General features: G+C 40.7%; 1 protein-coding gene and 1 pseudogene across 7 annotated transcripts in view; one reads left to right on the top strand and one right to left on the bottom strand.

The window, feature by feature from the left end:
• The window catches only part of ANKRD44 (ankyrin repeat domain 44), a 343,478-nt gene that overhangs the window by 46,637 nt on the left and 270,111 nt on the right, over positions 1-26,730 (top strand). The window lies entirely within an intron of this gene.
• LOC125122340 (eukaryotic peptide chain release factor subunit 1-like) overlaps positions 23,159-26,730 on the bottom strand; it is a 28,450-nt pseudogene continuing 24,878 nt past the window's right edge.

Here is a 26,730-nt window from a genome sequence, read left to right as displayed (position 1 = left end):
TGCTGGGCCTTCTTTCTACTTCTTTAGAGGAAAGGGAGAATGGGTATTGGGGGAGACAGCCAGGAGACTCTACCACACAAGAATAGTAGCCTGTGTTCTGCAGGGTTGCTGTACCACTCTGGCTTTTAGGCCAATTTATATTCACAAACAGCACCTGAACATATCATGCAGTGTTTGTGTCTTTTTTCTTTCTTTCTTTCTTTCTTTTGTCTTTTTAGGGCTGCATGTGCAGCATATGGAACTTCCCACGCTAGGGGTCCAACTGGATCTGCAGCTGCTGGTCTCGGCCACAGCCACAGCAACATCAGATCTGAGCCATGTCTGTGACCTACACCACAGCTCACAGCGATGCTGGATCCTTAACCCACTGAGGGAGGCCAGGGATTGAACCTACATCCTCATGGATACTAGGCAGGTTCGTTACTGCTGAGCCGCGGTGGACATGCTATCTTAATGTATCTTAATGTATTGCTCAGATGTCCATGTTAGGAAAGTAAACTTGGAATGTATGGCCATTCATAAGGTAAAAGTGATTGTACTCTCTTTAAACATTCTTTTGTGGAAAGAATGGATTCATTTTGACCAGTTGGAATTTTCACACAGAATTTCCATTAGCACAAATCCATATACGTCAAAATGAGAAAAGGCTTCTGCAAGGGCAGCCTCTAGGGAGTAGGTCAAAATAATTCATTCCGGGTGGGAATTTGATTCTGCAGTTGTCAGTGGTCAGTAATTAGGGCTGACTTGATGATGCAGATCCTAGGAATGCAGCCAAAACATTACAAACTCATTTATAATTCCCCTGCCCCCTGTGAGTTACCATATTAATAAGTAATTTTAGGGTCTGGGCTCTAAAATAATTTTATTAAAATACAAGAGTGATGTCTCTTGTTTCCCTCCAAGAAGATGGTGCCAGAAAGCTTTGCCATTTCTTCTTTCTGGCTACTTCCTGTGTGGATTTTGTTTACTGCTCTTTGTCCAGAATGCTTTATCAGACGGAACGACTGTATGGCCAGGAGGGTTTATTTGTATTAAAGTACATGACTATTTTGGTCTGGCTGGTAGGAAGTGAGCTGTTGCTCATCTGGATTCTTACTTATAAAGCCTGGCACACAACACACATTATAGATTTTTGGTTGCAGTTCCTAGATGTGTGTGTATTTACATTTTGCCCTTGGGTTTTCTCTTACTCCACTGCACATGGCAAAGGTGATCTGGACATCTGAGCTCTTTCAGATTCTGTTTTCCTCATAAGGGTGAACTAGACTTGCAGGCGCTCTCTTCTGGCCACCTCTGAAGAGTCAGCAGGCCATGTCTCTTGTTGAGTATAAGGCAAGTGTTGTGAACTTGTTAGTAGTATATATTATTCTGGTCTTCTGTTTGGCAGTGAAGTCTCAGAGTCTCTAGGGTCCCTCGTCGTCACTCCACCTTAAACCATTTTCAGGATACCTGGCAGTAATGACAGCTACTATGGAAAAGAGGAGGGTGTCAGTTGTCATCAAAGCTTCATCTTCTGCATAGAGACTCAGGACGAAAGTTTTTAGAAAAGAGTGTCTATTTTTTTTTTTTGATTCTTGTTGTTCTTACTAAGAAAGGCTTTGATGAATTTCCCTTTAAAAGCTTGTTTGGTACAGGTCTCTGCTGCCAGGAAAGGTATCATTACCATTTTTCCAGTGAGGCCACTGAGATGAGTAATTTTGCTCAAGGTCCTATAAGGCTGTGTGGCCTTTTCTCTCGACCGCACCACATAATTTTAAGTGAGTTGCAGCAAGTGACCCTTTGTTTGTAGATGCACAAAGGTGGTTGTAAAGCCAGGATTTTAGATAAAGTAAGATCCCAGAGAAGACAGATGCCCTCCATGGTGAGTCCTTCCCGTTGGCATCATGGTATCTCCAGGGCCAAGCTCAGCCTCTGGCACACAGGTCTGCAGCATAAGTGTGTTGCCTGTTGAATTAATGGCTATGAATTGGAGGACAGTTTAATAAAGAAAAAGGAGGCAAAAATATTCGAAGGGGGATTTTTCTCAGGCATCCTGAAGAGGGTTGGATTGGCTTAGATGGAGAAAGGAAAGAGAGATTATGTGTAGGATTTGGAAAATCCTGGTGGGCTAGGCAAAGAGGGGCCCAGATCTGGAGAATTGAACAAGGAGTTATCTCTCAGCTGGGCTTTCAACTCCATGATCTTTGAAGTGCCTGTGTTTGTCTTTGCCATTCAAGTTTATGAAGTTACTTTTAACATGAGGAGGTTGAATCCATTGCTGTGTTGTCTTGTCAGGGTATAGATCTGGGAGAGATGTCAGAATGCACGTGTGCACATGTGAACACACATGTATACATGCATGAGCAGGAGCTGATCAACTAAGGCCTCGGGTAGGATCAGTGATGCCCGACTCAGTGGACCAGCCTCACAACCCCAGAGCCATCCCGCTTTTCATTCACTCAGCTAGTTGATCTCCTTAGTGACAAAGACATTATTGGAAATATAGGACCTTGTTTAAGGCTGCTTTATCTAGTCTTTAAGAACCTGAAGGAAATTCTTGAAAATATCTAAATATCTTCTATGTCCAGGCTCCAAGGTTTTGGCACCTAGTTGAGACCAAGATAATGGACGCTTTGACTTCTTCTTTTTTTCCCCCTTGTTTTCTTTTTATGGCTGCACCCACAGCATATGGAAGTTCCCAGGCCAGGGATTAAATTCAAGCTGCAGCTGTGACCTCTGCTGCAGCTGCAGCAATGCTGGATCCTTTTACCCATCAAGCTGGGCCAGGGAGTGAACATGCACCTCTGTTGTGATCCAAGCTGCTATAGGTGGATTTGTAACCTCTTGCACCACAGCAGGAACTCCAGCTTTGGCTTCTTAGTTTTAGTGTGTTGGAAGTTTTTCAGAGGTCCCAGAGCAACTCATGATTATCCACTTGGAGCAATTGTTATATTTCTATCTATACAAAGGGATACTGAAGCAAAATAAAAAGACCTATTTCAAAATACTGTTAAAAAGAAAGTGAACCATTCACTAATCATTAGGAAAATGTAACTCAAAACCACAATGAGATATCACTTCACATTCATGAAGATGGATGTTATCAAAAAAACACAGAACTGGGAGCTCCCCCTGTGGGATTGCTGGTTCGATCTCTGGCCCAGCACAGCGGGTTAAGGATCCACTGTTGCCACAGTTGTGGCATAGGTCTCAGCTCTGGCTCAGATTTGATCAGTGCCTGGGAACTTCGATATGCTGCGGGTACAGCTGGGAAAAGAAACACACACACAAAACACTAAGTGTTGGTTAGCTTCGGAGAAATTGGAGCCCTTGTGCAATGCTGATGGGAATGTAAAATGGTACAGCTCCTGTGGAAATCAGTATGGCAGTTCCTCAAACAAAAAAACAAAAAAACAAAAAAACAATGGTATGGAATTGCCATTTGATCCACCAATTCCACTTCTGGGTATATATCCAAAATAATTACAAGCAGAGACTTGAACAGATCGTTGTACACCGATGATCACAGCAGAGTTATTCACATGGCCAAAAAATGGAAACAATGCAAATGTCCATTGATGAATGAATGGATAAACAAAATGTGATATTTACATACAATGGCATATTCAGTCTTAAAAAGGAATGAATTTCTGACACGTGCCACAACATGAATGGATCTTAAAGATATCATGCTAAGTGAAGAAAGCCAGACGAAAAAGGATAAATATCATAATATCCCACTTATGAGTCAAGTTCATAGAAAGGCAATGGAGAGTAGAGCTTACCAGAGTGTAGGGGAGGAGGCAGGCGGGAGCGATTGCTCAATAGGTGCAGAGTTTCTGTACAGGATGATGAAAAATGTCTGAAGATGGTGATGTTTTCATAACAATATCATTAATGCTGCTGAATTGAACCCTCGAAAGTGGTTAAACTGATAAAGTTTATCTTAGGTGTATTTTACCCCAATAAAAAAGGATCTGTGCAAAAAAATTGTTTTGGATGACTAAAAAAAAAAAAAAGGAACTGAAGAAACTCATGACTGTTTTTTCCCCAAAGTTTATAATAATCAGTTAAAAAGCTGACTAGTAAGTACTGTGTGTTGATTCTAAGTTCTATCAAGTAAAAATCTTGTCTGTGTGGCTCTTATTTAAAAAAAAAATAATACCTCTTAAAACTGCTATCAAACCACATTGAACTGGCAAATACCTAGCCTTCTTATGGGTTTCCATAGTACCTATGGAGACTGACTGACTTCCTTTGAACAGTGACCTAAAAGAAAGCCGATCACCTTGACTGTAAAGAAATCTCATCCAGTTGCGGCAGCCGCCTCCAAGCCAGTCCCGGAATCTACTTAAGCTCCTGCACCTGCATCTTAAACCCTAAACCTGTGCAAGTGGTGTGCTTGCTTCTTAGGGGTTGGGTAAATGTTTTCACTTCTTCCTCCATTTTTAGGAAGACAGGCTGTTTTTAGCGATCTGGAGACATTTACTGTACTTTCCAAGACAACCCACTTCAGCAGTCCAGTTTTTTTCCCCCTCTTCCTCCCTTTGTATAGACTGTCTTTAATTTGTGTTTAATCTAGGAGAAGGTTGAAGCCCCTCACAGCACAGTTCACTATTTACTGGGGATACATGGACGTCTTGGACTAGAGTTGTGTGCTGCTCAGATTTCATAGGAAATAATCGGCTTAGAATGAGCTTCTTGACTTGTGTTTACGTACAGAGCCTTACACGTACCCTTCTCTCCTATACTATTTTCTGAAGCACCTAGGCTTTGTTTTAAATCTGTTCTACAGGAAATTAATGATGTCTGCTTCAGAATGCATCTTAAAATGTATTTTAAAAAAATGTGCCTGGATTATATACATATGTGTGTGTGTGTATATATATATATTTATTAATAATATATATAATATATATATTTTTTCCTTCTATCTTCTCCAGGTCGATTGACTTCCTAATGTAATGACTATAATGCCCTTTGGTTTTGTTGCCTTGATGGAGATGCTTGTGTTCATACTGTTTTACCTTTGTCTGAGCCTATATGTGCCTTTTGTAAAATGGGCAATCTGTGGAGGATACCTGAATTTTGGAGACTTTAAAGATCTTTTAAAGGCACACAAAAACACAAAATAGAAAGGCAAGATTCTTTTCTACTAATCCTCCTGACGGGGAGTTAGTCCTGTTCTATTTATTTATTTAAGTGTCATTGATGTACGTGGTTTTTCCAGCTTCTGCTGTACAGCAACATGACCCAGTTGTACACATACATTCTTTTTTTTAAAAAAATAGAGTCCTATTTTAAGTTCACATACCTAGTGCCTTAGAAACCAGCCTGGTCCAATGTTGGACACTTGCTGGAAGCTCATTCTTCATCTGAAATCTCTCGCTTTTTTTTTTGGCCTCACCTGTGGTGTGTGGAAGTTCCCAGGCCAGGGATCTCCCAATCCGCTGCAGTGACATCACCGGGTCCTTAACCCACTGCACCACAAGGGAATGCCCTGAAATCTCCAGTTATTCTCCCCAATTGTCTTATTCTCTGCTGTCTAGGGCAATAAGTAAAAGTGGTATGAATTCAAAGACACTAAATCTTAGCTTTGAAGATGGGTTCAAATGAAAGGTCATCCATATATTTTCTCTTAAACCACATACACAAAAGACAGCCCCCATGATAGAAATATAAATTCAGAATCTCATAAGAATTTCTGGGAGTTCCCGTCGTGGCTCAGTGGTTAACGAACTGGACTAGTAACCATGAGGTTGTGGGTTTAATCCCTGGCCTCGCTTGGTGGGTTAAGGATCCGGCATTGCTGTGAGCTGTGGTGTAGGCCGGCAGCTAAAGCTTTGATTCGACCCCTAGCCTGGGAACCTCTACATGCTGCCGGTGTGGCCCTAAAAAGACAAAAAGACCAAAAAATAAAAATAAAAAAAGAGGAAAAAAGAAAAAGAATTTCCTTTAGTTCTCTTTCTTGATTTTTAGAACAGATGGATTGATTCCTTATTATGTTTAAACTGCACTTGGTAATTACCCAATTTATTTATTTTTTATTTGTTTGTTTATTTATTTTTTGGCCAGGTCTGCAGCACGAGGATGTTCCTGGCCCTGGGATCGAACCCATGCCAGAGCAGTAACAATGCCAAATTGTTCACCCCTAGAACACCAGGGAACTTCCAGTAATTACCCAATTTAAAGGTCTCCTTCCAGGAAACTCCCAGTAATTACTCAATTTAAAGATCTGCTGTAACATATGGCACAGATGCATGATTAAACATTTCTGTATTTGGTGGGTCTCCTTCTACTAAGTGTGGAATGCTGCTCTGGTTTCCTCACGTGACTAGAGGTACACTATTTCTCTTTTGATCTAGCCCTGCTTTTTCTGGTGGTCTTGTGCTGGTGGATGTGTGGCTGGCTGTGGTGGGCCAGCCGCTTTCTACATTGTCCTTGGTGACAACAGCAGAGCGTGTAACAACCTGGAGAAAAGGGAAGTTTGCCGTGCTGCTAAAGACCGGTCTGCACCTCTTCCTCTTTTTTTAAATTTATTTTTATTTTAACTTTTAGACCCCTAATTTACAAATTACAAATTATCAATTCCAAAACTATGACATTTAGTTTGGAGGCAAGGCAGATGAGATTGGCTCCTTCCTGTTAGGTGAGAAGGAAGATCTAGTTTATATTCAAGGAGGTGCCCAACTGGTTATTAATTTGGTTTTGCTGCCCTTGTGTCTTTTTTCAGTTTTTAGTTTTTTGATCTTCTCAGTGGTTCTCCTGTGGTGAACGAGGCTCTGAGTTGCCTTTCTCATCACTTAGCTCATGTTTCTCAAACTGGAGTTCCCTGTGGTGTGCTGGGGCCAACGACATGGGGAGCTGAACTTTCAAATTGATGGCACCCAGCTCCAGGGAGGACACCCCCTCAACCCCGACTGGACATCTCAGGGGCCCAGGTGGCATAGCCATTCTGCCTCTCACCTCTGCTTCTCTTTCCTTCCCTTACTGCTTTCTGACGACCTCCTTTCTTGACTTCTTGGATGACTGAGGGGAACATGTGGCTACAGGTCCAGCCAAAGAGAGAGAGTGAGAGAGCAAGAGAGATCTCACTCTCCATCTCCTCACATCCCCGGGATGGGAAACCTCCTGGTCTACCTGAGCAGGGGCCTTTTGGTTCCGTTAACGTGGTGAGAGCCTGGGGCAGCATGTTACACCCCACCAGCTACATCAAGTGCTATAATATACCTACTACCTCTTCCTGGAGGACCCATTTTTCCTAGAGTTTTAGAAGAAACATTTAATTTTAAAGCAAATGCATATATGTAACAGGGACTAAGATGGAACATATACAAGAATTTAAGGTAGCGACTAGGGGAGGTAATTTAATTTTGTACTTGGGATCTGCCCCTCTGCTGTTAGGGTGCCTGGGTGGAATAGTTCAGGAAGCACTGAAATTTCTGACCAATAGGCTGGAGTTGCGAGCTTAACATGAAACCATGTAGTAAGATATTGGGTGCTTTTGCCTGTTTTAGTTCAATGAGGCCAGAAGATGTGCAGCCTACATATTGTAGAATAAGGTAGAGAATAGTCCCACTGGGGGTGGCTGAGCTCAGAAACAGTAATGGAATCGTTCACAGAATCCTGGACTGATTATTAATATTGTTTCTAGAAGAGGTGGAATAAGATTTAGCCAGTTCTGGAGGTCTGGAGGCCGAAGTGTACTTGTAGGCAGTTAACCCTTTTGCTTGTTTTTTTTTTTTTTTTTTTTTGTCTTTTCTAGGGCCACACCTGCAGCATATGGAGGTTCCCAGGCTAGGGGTCTAATCAGAGCTGTAGCCTCTGACCTACGCCAGAGCCACAGCAATGCGGGATCCGAGCCACATCTGTGACCTATGCCACAACTCACGGCAATGCCGGATCCTTAACCCAATGAGCAAGGCCAGCGATTGAACTGGCAACCTTGTCGTTCCTAGTTGGATTCGTTAACCACTGTGCCATAGTGGGAACTCCCCTTTTGCTTGTTGACTGTAGAACCATGTGGAGTTGCCCGTGTCTCCTCAGAGGCCACTTCACATTAAGGTGACTTTGTTTTTCTTGGCTGCAGAAGAAGATAAAACTCAAACCATACGGGCTTCTCTCTGCCCAGCTGAGGCTGCAGCTGAAGGGCTTTTCTGTGAATTAAATGCTTATGTGAAATACCCTGGAGAGTTAGTAAAGAATTGACTTATGAAGGCTTTTACATTAATATCCTTCTGGTTTTCAAGTTCATCCAAGTTCCTCTTTATATAACATCATGTATAATATACATATGTGGAATATATAGATGTAGAATAACTCATGTTAATAGAATAATGCAGAAATCAGCATTATTGAAGACATTAATAAACTGTCCCCTGTGCTTTCTGACATTCTAATAATGCCTGACAATGAAGAGACTTCCGTAGCAGCCAGTGGATAAATGAGAAATTTCCCCCTAGATTTTTTTTTTTTTTTGTCTTTTTGCCATTTTCTTGGGCTGCTTCTGTGGCATATGGAGGTTTCCAGGCTAGGGATCAAATGGGAGCTGTAGCCACTGGCCTACACCAGAGCCACAGCAACGCTGGATCCTTAACCCCCTGAGCAAGGCCAGGGATCGAACTGATAACCTCATGGTTCCTAGTCGGATTCGTTAACCACTGAGCCCCGACGGGAACTCCCCCCCCTAGATTTTTTTTTATGAATCCCTTTTCAATTTCTCCTGAAGCATAAAAATAACTTCTTAAAACATTGAGGGAAAAGTTTGAAAAAATAAAATGACTCAAGATTGTGCCACCCTCATACAAGTTGATTTTGGTTTATGAATAAGCAAAAAACAAAGAACAATAACAAACTCTTTGCAGTTGGACTAAGGATTCCTGAAAACTTCCTTCAGGAAGCATGCTGAGGTTAAATAGGTACCAGTGTTGATCCTGGAGGCTGCGTGATCCTTACCTTACCTTGCAAGGGGCTGAGTGTCAAAAATTGTCTCTAATCTCTGCTCTTTTTTAGGTATAAGATTAATTAAGAGTGTAGATTATCTTTCAAGAGCTCTTTTCAAAGCATGGAAGAAGTAAATACAGACCTTTTGCTTAGCAGGGTTTAAAATTAATTTAAATATTAGCCTTATGGTTCTTGGTAAGACAGTAAAACGAGAATTTTGCAGCTAAAACATTTGAAAACCTGGGGAATATTTTATTTTATTTTATTACTCAAATGAATTTATCACATCTGTAGTTGTGAAAAGATCATACCAATCCAATTTCACAGGATTTCCATCCCATAACCTGGGGAATATTTCAAAAGTATAGATTATTAGGCTGCAACCCCAAAGATTTGGATTTGTTAGACTTGAGGCAGGGGGCAGGAATTTATATTTTTAAAAGGCTCTCTTGGGGATTCTGGTTTGAGAATAAATACTTAGTCAACAGAAGGAGATAAGAAGCAGAACGGTGGAGTCTAATAAAACTGTTTATAACAATGTGCCTTTTGCCTTTTCTTTCATTTTCTTGTACTGAAGTGTAGTTGATTTATAGCGTTGTGTTAATTTTAGGTGTATAGCAAGGTGATTGTGATATATATATTCAGATTCTTTTCCCATTATAGGTTATTACAAAATATTGAATATAGTTCCTGTGCTATATAGTGGTTCCTTGTTGTTTATCTATTTTATATATAGTAGTGTGTATTTGTTAATCCCAGACTCCTCTTTTTAGGCCTTTTATTTTTTGCTAAAAGATCAAAGAATTAATTGTGTATGTTTTGAAGAGGTTTTTGTTTTTTGTTTTTTCCTACTTAAGGAAAACACAGTCTGTAGATAGTGTTTTTTTTCCCTTGGATTTTGCACCTACCTAGCAATTTCAAATAAAAGCATAAAACAAATATTATAATGGCTCTTATCCCATAGTTAAAGAATAATCCTTTACCTGCAGAGTGTAGTTGGTGATGAAAACAAGGACTGATGTGTAAATGCTAATATTGCTTTTAGAATTTTTTTTTGTCTTTTGTCTTTTTAGGGCTGCACCTGTGGCATATGGGGGTTCCCAAACTAGGGGTTGAATTGGAGCTACAGCTGCCGGCCTATGCCAGAGCCACAGCAACACTGGATCCTTAAACCACTGAGCAAGGCCAGGGATCAAACCTGCAACCTCATGGTTCCTAGTCGGATTCGTTTCCTCTGCGCCACGACAGGAACTCCTGCTTTTAGAATTTTTGAGAATAGTGATCTTAATATGTATTTTGGGGAAAAATTAGCAGTGGAAAAATTCTTGTTCATAATTTTATCACCAAGATTGACAGTTGTGCCTCATTTGTTGAAACCTAGGAGTTTTGGGAAATAAGCTGGAATTTGGATCCACCCAAGTGTAAGTCTAGACAAACCAGTCATTTAGTCTGCAGTTTGCAGAAATGAAATTAAGCCAACTTTGTTTTTTTGTTTTTGTTTTTGTTTGTTTTGTCTTTTCTAGGGCCGCTTCCCGCGGCATATGGAGGTTCCCAGGCTAGGGGTTGAATCGGAGCTGTAGCCGCCGGCTTACGCTACAGCCACAGCAATGAGGGATCCGAGCCGCGTCTGCGACCTACACTACAGCTCATGGCAATGCAGGATCCTCAACCCACTGAGCAAGGGCAGGGATCGAACCTGCAACCTCATGGTTCCTAGTCGGATTCATTAACCACTGCACAACAATGAGAACTCCAAGCCAACTTTGTTTTTGAACTATGTGAAACATACAACTCAACAGACAAAAAAAAAAAACAAACACAATTGAAAAATGAGCAGATAAGAACCATAAAACATTAATCAAGGAAATTAAAGAAGATGTAAAGAAATGGAAAGATATTCCATGCTCCTGGGTTGGAAAAATTAATATTGTAAAAATGGCCCTACTACTCAAAGCAATCTACAGATTCAATGCAATCCCTATCAAATTACCCATGACTTTTTTCACGGAACTAGAACAAACAATCCAAAAATTTATATGGAACCACAAAAGACCTAGAATTGCCAAAGCAATTCTGAGGAACAAAAACCAAGCAGGAGGCATAACTCTCCGAGACTTCAGGCAATATTGCAAAGCCACAGTCATCAAGACAGTGTGGTACTTGTACCAAAACAGACATATAGACCAATGGAACAGAATGGAGAACCCAGAAATAAGCCCAGACACCTATGTTCAATTAATCTCAATCTTTGACAAAGGAGGCAAGAACATAAAATGGGAAAATGACAGTCTTTTCAGCAAGTATTGCTGGGAAACCTGGACAGCTGCTTGTATGTAAATCAGTGAAACTGGAACACACCCTCACACCATGCATGAAAATAAACTCAAAATGGCTTAAAGATGTAAATATAAGACAAGACACCATCAAACTCCTGGAAGAGAACATAGGCAAAACATTCTCTGACATCAACCTTATGAATATTTTCTCAGGTCAGTCTCCCACAGCAACAGAAATAAGAGCAAAAATAAACCAGTGGGATCTAATCAAACTGACAAGCTTTTGCACAGCAAAGGAAGTCAAAAAGACAACTTACAGAATGGGAGAAAATAGTTTCAAATGATGCAACTGACAAGGGCTTCATATCTAGAATATACAAGCAACTTATACAACTCAACAGCAAAAAAGCCAACAACCCAGTGGAAAAATGGGCAAAAGACCTGAATAGACATTTTTCCAAGGAAGATATACAGATGGCCAACAAGCACATGAGAAAATGCTCAACATCCCTGAGTATTAGAGAAATGTAAATCAAAACTACCATAAAATACCACTTCACACCAGTCAGAGTGGCCACCATTAACAAGTCCACAAATAACAAGTGCTGGAGGGGGTGTGGAGAACAGGGAACCCTCCTGAGTTGGTGGGAATGTAAGATGGTACAACCACTATGGAGATCAGTATGGAGATACCTTAGAAATCTATACATATAACTACCATATGACCCAGTAATCCCACTCTTGGGCATATATCCAGACAAAACTTTCCTTAAAAAAGACATGCACTTGCATGTTCATTGCAGCTCTGTTCACAATAGCCAAGACATGGAAACAACCCAAATGTCCATCAACAGATGATTGGATTCGGAAGATGTGGTATATATACACAATGGAATACTACTCAGCCATAAAAAGGACTGAAATCATGCCATTTACAGCAACATGGATGGAACTAGAGACTCTCATACTGAGTGAAGTAAGTCAGAAAGGCAAATACCCATGATATCACTTATATCTGGAATCTAATATAAGGCATAAATGAATCTTTCCACAGAAAAGAAAATCACGAACTTGCAGAACAGACTTGTGGTTGCCAAGGGGAAGGGGGAGGGAGTGGGGTGGTTGGGGAGCTTGGGCTTAATAGATATAAACTATTGCCTTTAGAATGAATTAGCAATGAGATCCTGCTGTGTAGAGCTGGGAACTTATGATGTCTAGTCACTTATGATGGAGCATGATACTGTGTGAAAATAGAATGTGTACATGTATATGTAACTGGGTCACCATGCTGTGCAGTAGAAAAAAATTGTATTGGGGAAATAACTATTAATATAACTATATATTAATATATATATTAAACAGGATCACTTTGCTGTACAGCAGAAATTGATAGAACATTTTAAATCAACTATAATAAAAAATTTAAAAAATCACAATAGCACTAAGACCCAGACAGATTAATGGGCAAAGAATAAGAACAGATTTTTCATAGGAGGGAAACACTTGCAAACATGCCCATGGAGAAATGCTTCACTCCAAATCAAAGAAGTGGGAATCAGAAAATAATGAGAAGCCATTTTTTGGGCTGTTTAATGACTACAAATGTAAATAAAACAATGCTTATGTGACCTCCAAAAATGGGTACATTCTTTCATTGCTGGCAGCAATGTTAATAGCTCAGTTCTTTTTGAAGCCCATTGGCAGTGGGTATAAAAAGTCATACACATGGTCAGACCTTTTGACCCAACCATCCCACTCTTTGGAATCTATTCTAAAGACAAACTACTAAAGAAGAAAAATTCTGTAAGGAAAAAGACATTTATTGTATTGTTGTTTCAGATGATGAATAATTGGAAAGAATGTAGATGGGCAACAATGGAGAAATAAAATTGGAATATTTTTAGTTATTCCATGTGATATTCTGGAAGACTATGGTAATGAAAAATATTTGGAAGAAGGCAAAGTAAAATGTATATATTATATATTAGAGTAAAATACATAAAAAGATTGTCAAGAAGTAAACTTACAGTGTTGGCAATATGTGAATTTTAAAACAAAAAAATTTAGCAATAAATAAAAGATACTTTAAAAGGTGCATTGTAACATTTGTTATACCTGGGATAATTTTCTTCCTTCTTTGCATAATGCAGTAAAAATAGGTGAAATAAGATTTTTTTGATTTGAAATTTGAACAGCTTTAAAACTTTTCTCCTTTTACTAGTTTACCTCCCCAAATGAGTTTTACAGCTGCCTCAGTTGTCTTTTCTTTTAAAATTTTCTAGCCACCCAAGCCAAGTCTTTGCTGACTGTGGGGTCAGACTGTCTAGATTTCAATCTTATTTCTATCACTTGCCTGGAGAAGCTATATGACTACTCTGTGCCTTGGTTTCTCATCTGAAGAATGGAGCTAATAGGGATTCCTGTTGTGGATCAGCAGGGTAAGGGTCTGGCATTGTCTCTTGGAGGATGTGGATTCGATCCCTGGCCTCGCTCAGTGGGTTAAGGATCTGGCATTGCCTCAAGCTGCAGTGTAGGTTGCAGATGCAGTTGGGATCTGGTGTTGCCCTAGCTGTGGTGGTAGGCTGGCTGGCATCTGCAGCTCCGGTTTGACCCTGGCCCCTGATCTTCCATAGGCTACAGGTGTGGCTATAAAAAGAAAAAAATGGAGATGATAATGGTCTGTAAGTGGTGAGAATTAAATGATATAATGCATAAAAAGTGCATCATAAGGTTCTTAGTACTAAAAGCACTCAATAACATAAGCTATTTTTCTCTATCTTTGGGAGGTACTCTAGATTGCCCATCCCACTGTCTTCCTTGTTAACAGAATCCCATCCTTATTCAGGCATCCGGCTGCAATGTGTCCAGCTCTAGGGGATGAATGAAGCCTTCTTAGTTAACAGTAATGGCAGTTCGCTTCCTATGTGGCACAAATTGGTTTAGATGGGGTGATGTGACTTTATTCTGGTCCAGGAGACTTATTGGAAAGTCACCTGGGGGCTTCTGGGAAATACATTCCTCTCTTTTACAAAAAAGAGAAGTTCAGGGAGATATATACTCCTCACCTCTCCCTGCCTGCGGGTTCCATTCTTGTGTGAGGCTGTGTTTGGAGCTTTTCCCACCGTTTTGCAATCAGAAGGGAGGGGTCGCCAACTACCAAAGATGGCAGAATAGAGAGATGGAACAAGCCTGGTTCTTTGGTGATGTCAGTGAGCCACTGACCTACTCAGACTAGAACGAACCATCGACCTCAGTAGATTTTGTTAAGAGAGATATAAATATGTGAATGGCTTATGCCAATTTTAGTTTTCTTTTCTAATAGTTACAGCTGAAAGCATCCTAACAGATTAGACAAGGTAAGTTTGTCATTGGCTAACGTAGTAACTTTAAAATTATGCCACCAAAAGAAAGTTTTTCAAGAATGGGTTAAAATTTCTGGCATAAGTCAGGGCTCTATTAGTTGCAAGATTTTCATTATAGAAAGAATACTTTTAGAATTTAACATCAGTTCTATTTGGGGGTTAGAAAGTTCTTTGAAAACTCCTTTGGTAAGTGAAATGTATGTGAACTTGTATGTTCTTAATTATCAACATGAAAAGTATTCTCAAAATAAATACTGTAATGATGGAGATATTTTGGTGAGAACGAATGCAAACCTGTAACTTGACAATTGATGATCCAGCTGCAGCTGTGATAGGATTATGGTTTAAATGTTTTGAATATCTGTTTAAAAATAAACTTTAGTGCAGCTGATGGAGAGATTATGTGTTTTAATGGATGTGTTTGCTGAAATTACATATCTAAAACAAATAGGAAGTTGTATTTTTCCTTTGCTCTGTCATAAACACTTTTTTGCTCCCCAGTGTACTGTTTGAATAAAAGTATGCTGGTTGGTAGCCACCAGATTGTGCCACACATGGAGCAAAATTGGGAAGTTCTTCCTCTTTTGTAATGTGAATCTTGCCCTCTTTCAAGAAGGTTAAATGGACAGAAGTGGTCAAATGTGTTTTCTAGTGGCATTTTCATAACCAGAGTGAACTTTATACCGCACTTTTCTTACATATTATATAATTTTCAAGAATAATAAACTCTTTTCCTTGCCTAGCTAAAAATGTTCTCCATAAGCAAAAGTTTTCTCAGCTCCAGTAACCCACACCATCATTCCTCAAAGTACGTATACTTCAGTACTTCCCTCCCCATGGACACTGCGTGCTCCCTCTGCTTTGGGTCCCTCCTCATCTCCTCAGGGACCCTCCTTCATCTGCAGCGAAGATCGGCTCCCACAATGTTCTACCATTGCCAGTTGGTCCCTGTATTAGGGTTCTTCAAAGAAACAGAACCTGTAGGATACACACACACACACACACACACACATAATGTGTGAAAAAAATAGTAGTGTTTATAAGGAATTGGTTCACATGATGATGGGAAGTTCAAAATCTGCAATGTGGGCCAGCAGGCTGGAGACCCAGGGGAGCTGATGCAGCCCTCATTGGAATGGGTACAGCTTCCCAAGGCAGTCTGCTGGAGAACTGCCCCTGGCCTGGGGAAATTGGTCATTTTGTTTGGGTCATGCCTTCACCCACAGCATGGCGGACAGTCTGCTTTACACAGGGCTCAGCTATTTAAGCCTTAATCTTATCCCAAAACACCCTCCAAGTTGCCATATAAAACTAACCATCACAGTTCCTCTCCCCTCCTCCCCTCCCCCAGGTTAAAGGTAACAGGGCTCTGCTCTCTGTCCTTCTTGCAGCCTTGGGTAGGAGGCCGGGAGGGACCAATGTGCATGTTGCTCTTTTCTTCTTTTCTGCTTCTGGGTTGTTCAGGTGTTTGGGGGTCGGGGGAGAAGAAGGGGGGATGAGGACGAGGAAGCGGCCCTGTCCAGAGCCATTGCTTACTGTGCACAGTTCATGCAACGAATGTCTTCGGCAGAGAAACCTTTACAAAGGGCCCTCTTGCCAGCTTTTCCTGGTCCTTTTTGGGCACCTCCAGTATTCAGCCTGGACGCTGGGTCAGAGTTGGGCAGAACCTTTCTTTATCGTGGAAGAGGCAGTATGTAGGGGGACGAGTCTGTGAGAAAACAACAGCTCTTCACACCTGGGACCCTCAGGCTGGACTTGGAAAGAGGAGACTTGGGTTCTTGTCTTTTGTCTCTTTGTGTGGTTTGGGGTACATTCGTCATCATCTTTGCACCTCAGGTTCTTCCTCAGCCAATGGGGAGAAACAGAAGGCCTCAGAACGTTGCTGTGGGGATGAAGTCAAGGTTATGTGTAAGTCATTAGTATCCTGCAAAGCACTGTATGAATTAATTTAGGGTTTTTACTTTATGCTACTTGTCGCCACCAGACAAAACCTCATTTATATAAAGCATTCACCTTTGCTCTAGGTACTCAGGATTACTGCCTGTATGATTGCCATATGATAGATTTGCCAAATTTTCTTTCAAGGAACAAAAGAGAATACTGTAAGGAGTTTGTTTCCTGGATTGGGAACCTGGATTTCAACAGCCTATGCCCCACCCTGCTGTGATTTGTAACACGTCTGGGTACAGTTCTGCCATTGCTGCCTTTCTTGGAGCCCTTGCTGACGTGAGGAGATGAATAGTTAACCTAACAAGTTCTTGGGCAATTTCTGCATTGCCTGGTGTCATGTTCAAAGATTAGATTTCTCGGGAAGAAGCTGAAACAGTTTTTTCCCTATGGCATTGAAAATAGAGATCATGTTTGAATGAAATAAAAACTGACTGTTCATTCATTAGCTTGGACATGCATTCAATCAACACGTATTCATTTCTGTTTCAACAATTGCACTGTGCTATGCCAGGTAGTAAGGAGGGAACGAAGGGAAAGAGAGGAAAATAAGGCTGGAAAGATCCAGAAATGCTTGATGGCAAGGCTGGCAAGCTTGGATTTTATTCCATTGATGTTGAAACATGGTGTGTGTAAGCATTCTGCTATATCCTCGCTGTGTAATTTTTGATAAATTACTAAGCCACTCTGGGCCTCAGTTTCTTCATCCGTGAGATGGAAAGGATGACAATACATGTCATCGCCCTGGAGTGAGGAAGAAGTGAGAGAATGCATGGAAGCCACTGAGCATAGAGCCTGACCCTGGGGAGCTGCTGTAGGTGTTTGAGTTGTAGAATATGTGTGTCAGGAAACAAATCTGGCAGCAACACGAGGGTAAGATGCTTCAGTGGGAAGGGCTGACAGGGATGGCGGTGGGGAGACTGTTGTAATAAAAGCAGGATACTTGGCAGCACAGGGGCTTGGGAATTCATTTGTAGGGCTGGCTGGGCAGAAGAATGGCTTATGAATGTAGGGGCTATGTCTGGCAGGGCACAGTTCTTTGTAGGATTATAGCTGGACTCTCACCTTTTGCCTTAGCTCTTCCTTTTCCTTCATTGAAGCCTGCCCTTCAGCAGGGCTCATGCGGTCATGTCGTGCTCACGTTCCTGAGGTCATTTTCTGGTTTGGGGACAAAACAAAACATTAGGAATGGAGCATTGGGAGAGAATTGAGAATACGCCTCCATTTTCTGATTTTTTTTTTCTATTTGTTTTCTCTTTTCCCTTCAGCGAGATAAAGGAGGTTGCATAATATCTGACGCTATACTGGGGGACGTGTTTTATTTCTCTTGCTGCCTTAGTTTTTAAAATGTTTCTGGAAAAATTTAGGTACAACTTTGAATCGATCAGCCTCGTTGCTTTTCAATTTCCCTGAATGTAAAGACATTCCAGTGTCCTTAAGAGTCACAGTCAGTCGTGCTGGTGCCAGCTGCCTCCTGACTCAAGTCATCATGGTGATTACTTATGGGGCCGTCTAGCAATTTCTACCACTGTTATGAAAAATAACCCCACAAACAGCTCTGCTCTCAAATCTTCTCTACCCCTCTACCTGATAAAAACTATTACAACCAGCTTCTTTCTTATAAGGTACATGAGCACCCTCCAGTTAATCTGCTTTGTAATTGGAAATTTCACATATTTTCTTTTTCTTTCTCTCTTTCTTTCCTTTCTCTCCTTCCTTCTGCTGCACCCGTGGCATATGGAGGTTCCCAGGCTAAGGGTTGAATTGGAACTACAGCTGCTGGCCTACACCACAGCCACAGCAGTGCAGGAACCAAGCCGCATCTGCAACTTACAACGCAGCTCAGGGCAACGCTGGATCCTTAACCCACTGAGTGAGGCCAGGGATCAAACCTGCAACCTCATGGTTACTAGTTGGATTCGTTTCTGCCGCGCCATAATGGGAACTCCAATTTCCACATATTTTCTTAAAATAAGCAGTATATGTAGCCAGCCTGTGGGTACCTGGCCCTCAAGATTGGTTGCCCACAATGTCACTTAGTTATCCATGTGTTTTTACCAGGAATGGTGTGATCAATCATCTTGACAGAGCAAGGCGACAGCTGCAGAGACTATTAGCATCACTGCTTGAGATGTTGAGTTGTCTTTAAAAAATTGTCAAACCAGGGAGTTCCATTGTAGCTCAGCGGGTTAAGGACCTGACATTGTCTCTTTGAGGTTTCAGGTTTGATCCTTGGCCTTGCTCAGTGGGTTAAGGTTCTGGCATTGCCACAAGCTGTGGCGTAGGTCGCAGTCAGCCCCTGATTTGACCCCTGGCTTGGGAACGTCCATACGCCACAAATGTGGCCATTTCAAAAGAAAAAAAGAAAAAATTGTCAAGGCACAATGAATGTGTCTGCTCCATTTTTACAGTATAATTTTTATAATTTATATGAGGTAGATAAATGTCTTTTCACCCATTTATCTTGGGAGCATTTTTCTGGGAGGAACTTAATGATGGAATCCATTGAAATTGGTAATATAAAATATTTCTTTCAAATAACGCGAATCTTTAAAAAAAATTGTCTAACCAAAGCTTGGCATTAGATTTGTTGAAGGTAGAAAGTGAAGAGTCAATAGTCTTTGTACATGTTGTCATTTCCCTCATCTTCCGTTTTCCTATCTCCTCAGCAACTAACATAAGAAACACACATGGTATTTTGTCCCAACTCTATCCCAACATATGCTTGGTGACATTGAATGGAAATGATTACTAGCAGGTAATATTAGAAGCATTCTTCTTCTTTTTTTTTTTTGGCCAACCCGCAGCATGTGTATGTTCCCAGGCCAGGAATTGAAGCAGTGGGTTTAGTTAAGATCCTTAACCCACTGCACCACAGGAGAAGCATCCTGAATCCTTCAGAAAGACAGGGAAGTAAACAAAAGTTACTGCCTGCTGCTTAGATGCTGATCAGTCTGAGGCTGATACATTCTTCTCTGCTGAATTAATAAGCGTGGGAAGTGATTTTCTCCTAATGCCATTGTATTCCTCGATGTACATATTTATCTCAATTTTCCCATTATACAGTGGGTAGTTGCTTACGAGAGTCTTGTCCAAGCATTTGAAAAATCAATCACCCTATTTTTTTGTGTGTGTGGCTGCTGACATGAGCTGTTAGGAAACTTGAAACTTCAACAGCAGCTGCTTCCTCTGTCATTTATAGCCGCCTCAGTTGGTTTGAATTTCTTTGCATTTTTGAGGTGTGGCTCCCATGTGTGAGAAGCATTTGGTTATTTTGATATTTTTGTCTTGGAATACCATGTCAACGACCTTTTGCTTACTTTTTTTTTTCTTCGTCTTTTTGCCATTTTCTTGGGCCGCTCCCGCGGCATATGGAGGTTCCCAGGCTAGGGGTCGAATCTCTTTTGGTTACTTTTATACATAGGTCATTGCGTGTCTGTGTTGATGGGTGACATAACGATAGCACTTTGGTTATTCGTAATGCCATTTGATTTCTTAACTCCCTTGTTTTAGACCCTCAAATATTTCCTCTTTGTGTGTTGGCTTTCATTTATTATTTTTTTAAATGTTAGTTTTAGGAAGGCTCAACTAGCTTGAACTTACTAACACTGATTCAGTTAACACAAAATTTAGAGCATTCAGGCTCAAGTTTCTCTTACTTAGAGAACAGAATTTGGGGGGAGCTGTCTCAAAGAAAAGCTATTCTTCTGTGGCCCTGGATTCCTTGTTTCTTAGGCTGAGAAGCCTTTTGAGCTGTTCTTATAGTCTTCTTTGATGCTATTGGCTGGAATAGTGATATCTTAAGACAAATTCAGCAGTGTGAACTAGAAACATATTGTATATTTGGTGAACATATGTGTATAGTAAATACTGAAAAATAGTAGACAGCTTATTTTTGTTTTTCTTTCATTTGATTTGTGGAGATTTATTCTTCTAAATGGTTTTATGGGTCCACTTGAATCATTAAGAACTCTTGTTTGGTGAAATTGAAGGAAATCTCAATACTTTCTAGAAGCTCAGTACCAGCAGAGCTGTAATTAGAGCAGGGCCATATAATTTCCCTAAGCAAAAAAGTTTGCTGCTTATTTGGCTGGTCAATAAATTTAAGCCTTTTTACTCAGGTCTAGAAGCAAAGGAACTTATACCTATTCATGGCCCTTCCACCTGGCGGTGGTTAACCTGGTGGACTGAGAATTCCTGCACTGGGGCTTCCAGCTGACATGATTTCCCTGGGTTTCTCCCCTTTGAGTTGTAGAGACTACTCTGTGATGTTCTGGTCTCATCTTAGGAGATGACATGAATAGAAGTATGCCCTTTGCCTCTTTGTGTGTGTGTGTGTGTCCCCTTTTAGGGCTGCACCCTCAGTGTGTGGAAGTTCCCAGGCTAGGGCTGTAGCCTCTGGCCTGCGCCCCAGACACAGCAACACCAGATCCGAGCTGCATCTGCGACCTACACCACAGCTCACGGCAATACTTGATCCTTAACCCACTGAGCGAGGCCAGAGATTGAACCTGCGACCTCATGGATACTAGTCAGATTCGTTTCTGCTGAGCCACGACAGCAACTCCCCCCTTTGCCTCTCTTGATGGGTCAATCAAATCCAAAACTTGTCCTAGACTAGAGAATCCTGTTGACCATCCCCCCACCCCCCACCCCGACCCCTTGAGCTGAGAAGGAAGGGAGTCATTCCCAGAACTGTCTGCAAATAGTCCAGGGGGGAACAGCCCGGTAGAGTTAGAAGATTCTTTTGTTCATGGTGAATCTGGAGAAGTGGCCTTGCCAATTAATCTAGTCACTGTGGTTGTAACTGGGGACAGAAATGCTTTAGCCAGAAAGTGCTTCGCAGAATTGCTAAAGATGGACTTTGAAGCCTGGCTGCTCCTGTCTCATTTGAGAAACCCGGCATAACTGGAAATGTAGGAATCCTTAGGATCAAGCATACCAAAAATTTTTTCTTTGGGACAGAATTAGAATTTGGTTTTACTTTTTTGGATAGTCCAAGTTACTGTGATTGTCAAACTGAAAATAAGACAAAGCAACAGATCATATCATAAAACATTTGCTACATAGGTCTGTGGTAAGTTTAGTTTCTCCATGCTAATTTTTCTCTAATTTGATTAATAGTGTTAAATTTATTTAGATAAAAACCTTCTAAAGTAACTAAGGACATGCTTTCATCAAGTTCTCCAAGAATAATCACTTATTACCCAGTATGTAATAAGCATTCAATAACTTGATAAAATAATTGATGATAGAGTTTAAGGGTCTATGGATAAAGTTTTGCTTCCAATGCATGTTTTGATACGTAGGGTACTATTAAAAGATAAATCAATAAGTTAAACTAAAAGGAGATCTTTTAAATGATTAGGAGGAAAACACAATAGTGTAAACATTTTAAAGATTAATATTATACAAGTTATGTTTATTGTGTTTATAGGCTTTATTTATTAGTACATAGTGAGAAGATCTTTGAAGAGTTTCTTGTCCTCTTTCATAACCCTGGTACTATGTAGTGAATCATCAAAATAAATTCTTTTTTTTAATTACTCCTACATCAGAACCTGGCATGCTGGAGGCATATAATAAATCTTAAAGAACAGTAAGTACCTCTATTTCTTATGAGAAAAAAAAAACTCAATTTCAGTTACTTCTGACTTTTATAAATATTAAAATAATATAGATTCAAGTGTTATTTTTTCCATCCTTAACTTTTTTCAGAATTTTAAAATCTAACAATTCATTATAGAGAATTCAGGGATATAAATATATGTAGAGAAGAATTAAAGTTACTTGTAAACTTTAATACCCAGAGATAATCTTGTTTAATTATATATAATTATATATTTATTAATATATAAAAATATATATTATATATATAATTATATATATAATTTTTGGCCATGTCTGTAGCATGTGGAAGTTCCTGGGCCAGGGATTAAACCCATGCCATAGTAGCAACCCAAGCCACTGCAGTGACAACACTGGATCATTAATCTACTCAACGACAAGGGAACTCCAGCCCTGTTTAATCTTGATACATTTTTTTCCATTCTATCATTTCATCATGTATGTTCTAGAGAATTTGCCACATAAGGTGAACAAGAGTTGAATTAGAAATTATTTACTGTGTACCTCTTAGAGATCCATAATGCATATTAGCAATATTAAAGGCTCTGAGAAGATCTGCAAGAAAAAAACTTTTCAGTTAGTGTTTCCCAAGCTTATTTGACTCCTAGCACTCATGTGTATACGTGTATGTGTGTGTGTGTGTGTGTGTGTGTGAGAGAGAGAGAGAGAGGGAGAGATGCCTATTGGCATCTTCACATTTTGACAAATTTAATTCTATTTTGCTTTCTTCTTTTAAGTCATGAGTTTTTCTGACAGTCTGCCCTGGTTATGGGAAAATGCCCTTTAATTTTTCAGCCCTGATGTCTTGGTATACCTCAGAAACAGGACCAAGACTCAGAGAGAGAAAATTTGTCCTGGAAAGGAGGAATGAATCTTCAAGCACATGATTGTTGTGGGCTGCCTAACAAGATTTTGCATACCTCCAGTCCCCAAAATCAAATTTATTCATGGTCAATAGGATGTTTCTTAGTCTTTGCCAGCTGTGGATTATGATTTGTGGAAAGCTGATAGAGAGGCCTTTGATCACAGGCTGGCTAGTTGTAGAATTTCCTGCCTGCAAAGAGCAGAACAGACAATTACATTTAAGAGAGAATGGGTGTGTTTTGGGGGCCTGGTGGTGGAGAATGGGCAGGAAGTTGTGAGGTTTGGTTATTATGCAGTATACCATGTCCTCAGATCCATCTTTCTGAGATGACTTTTATCCACAGTAAAACATTACCACATGCTGCTGTGGGTCATCAAAAACCCTGGCTTTATGACTGTTGTAGCCACATGAAGTCTAAACTGGGCACAAAGCATTGTCTCCCTCAGAGAGACTTGCTGAACAAAAGTGAGGTCGAATCTACAGCAACTTTGAAGAGGTTTCCCTTACACTTCTAGCAGCTGTCACTGGGGTCACTAGCTGGCTGTTTTTAGAACAGCTTTGGGGCTTCCCATCTTGCTTGTCACCCAGCTCATCCTCTTAATTTCTGCCATACCATGAACTCAGTACTTGAAATCCAAATAGCTCTTTTTTTTGAGAAGGTATCAATCTGGTTTTGACTTACCTCTTGAGTATGTATTTCTATGCAAGTTTTCTTCCATAATTAACAATTCAAGCATTGATATTTTAGGAATGGTAGAAGTCACATGACCACAAATGCATATATTACAAGGGAGTGTGTTTGAGAGATTAGCAGAAAAACGAAAAGCTCTTCTTTCATCTGACTGAAAACCTACTTTGAAGCCATTTGAGAAGAATCAGACTGATTGGGTATATATATATTTTTTTCCTCCCAATATTCCACCACATACATTTCTTCTTATGTAGGCCAAGCTGAGGATGCCATGTAAATGAATGGGTCACCATGATATGCAGCAATTTAATTTTTCTCCAATCAAATCTTGGTTCTATTAACTTTTTGAAGGCTTAAAGCAGTTAAAGTATTTTTTGCTTCTATGTATGAAGGTTAAAAAATCATTTTTTTGGAGTTCCCCTTGTGGCTCAGCAGTAACAAATCTGACTAGTAACCATGAGGATGCAGGTTTGATCCCTGGCCTTGCTCAGTGGGTTAAGGATTTGCCATGAACTGTGGTATATGTCGCAGACTCGGCTCAGATCTGGTGTTGCTGTGGCGAAGACTGGTGGCTACGGCTCTGATTTGAACCATAGACTGGGAACTTTCATAGGCCACAGGGGTGGGGCTCTAAAAAGAAAAAAAAAAATTTTTTTTTGAAGTTCTCTAGTGGTGTGGTGGGCTAAGGATCTGGCCTTGTCACTGCAACAGCCTGATTTACGGCTGTTTGCAAGTTTGATCCCTGGCCTGGGAACGTCTACATGCTGTAGGCACACAAAAATAAAGGAGGATCCAGTTTCACCAATAAGTAAAAAATTAAAAACAGATTCTTTTAAAAATTAGTCCAAGAGTTTCCATCGTGGCTCAGTGGAAACAAATCCAACTAGGAACTATGAGGTTGCAGGTTCGATACCTGGCCTCCCTCAGTGGGTTATGGATCTGGCATTGCCGTGAGCTGTGGTGTATGTTGCAGGTGCAGCTCGTATCTGGCATTGCTGTGCCTGTGGGGTAGGCCAGCAGCTGTAGCTCCAATTCAACCCCTAGCCTGGGAACCTCCATATGCCACGTGTGTGGCCCTAAAAAAAAAAAAAACAAAACCAACAACAACAACAGTCCAAAGTGACATTTAGGAAGTGAGCTGTAGGCTTCTGCGCTGGCACCATGACACAGCAAAGTGTAAAATTGCGTCTGGTTTTGCTTCGGTTTGTTTTCAAAATCCAGTGCTCATGGATTAAGTTCTGGAAATGTTCCAGTTGTAAGGCAGGGATTTTTGGATTCCACTGGTGTGTTCCTTGGGTTGGGTGCTGGAGGATGAGGCACACTTTGCTGGACCCATGTCAGCTGCCTATTAGTCATCAAGGACCAAACATTCATCATTTCCTCCTTGGTGTTTCATTCCCTAGAAATCTACCTGGTAGCGTGAGGTACCTCCAGTTCTACCACATCCTTGTGCAGACTGGAATCCTTTTGTGCCTCATCTGTGGCAATTTCTAACATGACTCCAAAGTTGTTAATGGTTATTAGCAAACCATTCCAGCAGAGGCATCATTCTCATGTTTTTTGTCCTGTCTCTTTGTGAAATGAGCTTTGTGAAATGAGCTTTGATAGAGAATTTTCTCCTCTTCTGTGCTGTGGCAATGAAGGACATTATCTCTAGCTGCTTTCATCCAAGTATCACCCTGTTAATTTCTTCTTTTAAATGAACTTCACGTTGGTGAGGACTTGAATAGATATCTCAATAGCTTGCTTGAATCCATTTTCATCACCATAAGATATGTCAATGCATTTAAAAACTTTTTTTTTTCTTTTTTTAGGGCTGCACCTGAGGGGTATGGAAGTTCCTAGGCTAGGGATTGAATCAGAGCTGCAGCTGCCAGCCTATACCACAGCCACAGCAACACCCAGATCTGAGCCTTGTTTGCAACCTACACCAGAGCTCATAGCAATGCCGGATCCTTAACCCATTGAGCAAGGCCAGGGATTGAATGAACTTGCATCCTCATGGATACTATGTGGGGTTCTTAACCCCCTGAGCCATAACAGAAACTCCTGCTTTTCCATTCTTAAATGGGCAAAATGCAAGGCTACCTTGTTTCTTGGGGAGATCCACAGTGAACTTGTGCAGGACTTTTCTTGTATTTCCTTGGAGTGTGCCAGAAAGTCACTACTACCTTCTCTTACAACGAAGCCAACTTGCTTCCCTCCAGAAGTAGTGCTGTGAGAGCCTTTTTATGGAATTTGTTGTCACACAAATATAATGACAAATTAACTAGTTTGAAAGTCAAAATGTCGATTTGCTTTTCCTTTGCTTCTGTTACAGTTGTACTGCAGTAAACTAGCAGGTCCCTTGGAGGTACTTTATAAAGCTTGAGTCTTTGTTGTACAGACGTAATGATTCCCAGGACTGAAAGTTGCTTTGCTAGTAACTTAATGTTGAATGCACTTCCAGACATCTTTGCCATTCATGAAACCTGGTCTTGGGGAGGAATGATCAATGATATCATGTTCTTCCCTTTGCTGCGGGCCACCTGCTGGCTCTTAATGAGCTTCTTCATCTTCCAGCTCTCTGCGTTCCAGAGGGTGCTGTTGGCAGCACTGGGGTCATCTGCAATCTTCTTGCACCTCCCCCCTCAGGGTCCTGTCCTTGGTGGCAGCGGCTCTGATGAAGGACACCCTGTGTTTGGTTTTTACAGGAGCCAGGAGCATTCCCCTGGTCATATTTTCATCTCTTGTTTAGAGTCACAAATCCATCAAGATACTGAATTTCCCAAATACTGGTTACTAAAGCAAGGGAGGTGTGCTGGAGATCTCGCAGGATATAAAATGTGGACCTATAAATCTGCATCAGGGACAGTATAAACATTGTATGAAGATAGACAAAAAAAAAAAAAAAGAAAAAGAAAAAGCAAAACTAAAAGCCCATTTTAGAACCCGCGGGATGATGATATTTCATTTTCTTGTGTGGAGACTACCTTCTTCATTCATGTGTCATGGCTCAAATTACTTCCTGTTGCTGGACATACAGATTTCCTCCTCCTG

The sequence above is a fragment of the Phacochoerus africanus genome, chromosome 3 (assembly GCF_016906955.1).
Source record: "Phacochoerus africanus isolate WHEZ1 chromosome 3, ROS_Pafr_v1, whole genome shotgun sequence".
Taxonomy (NCBI): domain Eukaryota; kingdom Metazoa; phylum Chordata; class Mammalia; order Artiodactyla; family Suidae; genus Phacochoerus; species Phacochoerus africanus.
Note: the sequence above shows the minus strand (reverse complement) of the source record. Positions and strands in the feature narration are given on the sequence as shown.